The following is a 2,090-nucleotide window of genomic DNA, read 5'->3' as shown; positions in this document are numbered from 1 at the left end:
GGCTTCCCTGGTGGCACAGTGGTTAAGAATCCACCTGCCAATTCAGGGGACACGGGTTCGAGCCCTGGTCCGGGAAGATCCCACATGCCACAGAGCAGCTAAGTCCTTGCACCACAGCTACTAAACCTGCGTTCTAGAGCCCACAAGCCACAACTACTGAGCCTACGTGCTGCAACTACTGAAACCCGGGCACCAAGAGCCCGTGCTCCGTAACAAGAGAAGCCACCATAATGAGAAGCCCGTGCACCGCAAAGAAGAGTAGCCCTTGCTCACCGCAACTAGAGAAAACCTGTGCGCAGCAACCAAGACCCAACACAGCCATAAATAAATAAATAAATAAATATTATATTCTCTAAAAAAAAAGAAATATACAATTGTTCAAAAAAATCACTGGAAAACATAAGTATTACAAGTACTATTCCATTTAAAATAATTTGTAATGGATCTCACCATAGGGCTGTGCAGTTCTGCTCTAGGGTCTGGGCGCCTGGGGGGCAGGGATCTGCCTATTTGCCAGTGTTCACCTCATGACTGGCTCACAGCCCCATGCCCAGCTGCCCAATAATCAGATCATGAGCTGAACTGACTGGAAATGCGTAAAAAAATCAGAACATTAACCTCACAAGTGAGAGAACAGAGATAGGAAAAGGAAGCAGAACAGGGAAAATAAATTTCAGACTTGACGACTTTGCCATCTTCAGTTTACTGTGAGGACTAAAGAAGTATTTGCCTCACAGCTGCAAAATCAGGTAGCTCTGATTTGCATGATTTATAATTTTAACATGCTTGTTGGTGGCATGAATTGATTAATAAAGTGCTGCATGAAGAGTTTGTTTATTGAAGCATCACTGCCTAAGAGTCTAACTTTATTGGCGCACTTCATGTATTTGAATTCAGTTTCAATCATGAGGGAAAAAGTCATCCTGCTGAATGACAGATCCAGGAGTTTTCAGAGATAGTGGAATTGTAAATGAGCAGCTCAGCACCGGATATTTATTTCTTCTTTTTTTCTTTTATTACTATTAGACATGATCAAAGAATAAAATAAAAAGACATATGTCTGCCTGTCATGTGGCCCTAATTGTAATTCCTGACCATTTCTTTAATAATTCAGATATCTTATTTCAAAATTAGAGAACTGATTTGTTTTAAAAGTTTGCATTATTTTCAATACATGGCAAACGGTGGGGAAATATAATTTGAAATTTATCTCTTAGGTTCAAAAGGCAGCCAGATAACAAACCCACATTATAAACTATGGCATCTGCATTGCCTCTATCTTTACTTCTTAAAGATAAAATTTATTACATTCTTTTGCAATGTGCAATCTTATTAAAAAATAAGCTAGACATGAGAGCATTTAAACAGCAGTTACTCTTTTGAATCTAGCCACTAGCCACTCATTAAAAAACACCCAGCAGCATTAACCCTTCTAACTGGAAAATGTTTTTTCTCCCAGTGAATTCTTTCTTTGAACCTTTTTACCAGACTCATGAAGGAAGTTTCCAGATTCTTGAGAGCATCAGGCAATTGATGAACCAGAGCAATGGATAGGGAAAAAAAAGTCTCTTTTTTATTCAGTGGTCTCTGGTCACTTTTGGTTGATAACAATTTTCCAAATAAGTGGGCATCATCTGCTATAAAATATCTGTTCCCACTTGGCTAGAGAGTAAGATGACTGGAGAGTGGTTGTGTTGGAAGAGAGAGGTTAGGGAAAGTAAGTGAGCTCTGGAAAAATATTAGAAGTGAATTCATTAATGTATTTACTCATCATTTATTTATCTATTTAGAGTAGTATAAAGCCTTCATAATAGATATATTTTTCCCCAAAATCATTAGTCTCAAAGTCTCTTGCCTAATTATTGTTTTGAAGGTCTCTTGTGGTAAGCTTTAGTCATCTTCCAAAATATTGAAACCCTCGGTTTTTAGCTGAGCAAGAAGCCACCTGAAGTAAAGACTGTTTTGTAGTCTCCACTAGTGGCCAGGGAAATATAAGCATCCTTTGCAATTAAGTGTCATTATGTTCTTCTTAATGTGATGTAAATGGAAATGGTGGACAATTTCTGAGAAAAATCTTTAAAGGGCTTGGC

This window comes from Mesoplodon densirostris, chromosome 5, assembly GCF_025265405.1.
Source record: "Mesoplodon densirostris isolate mMesDen1 chromosome 5, mMesDen1 primary haplotype, whole genome shotgun sequence".
Lineage (NCBI taxonomy): Eukaryota > Metazoa > Chordata > Mammalia > Artiodactyla > Ziphiidae > Mesoplodon > Mesoplodon densirostris.
This window is presented reverse-complemented; position numbering follows the sequence as displayed.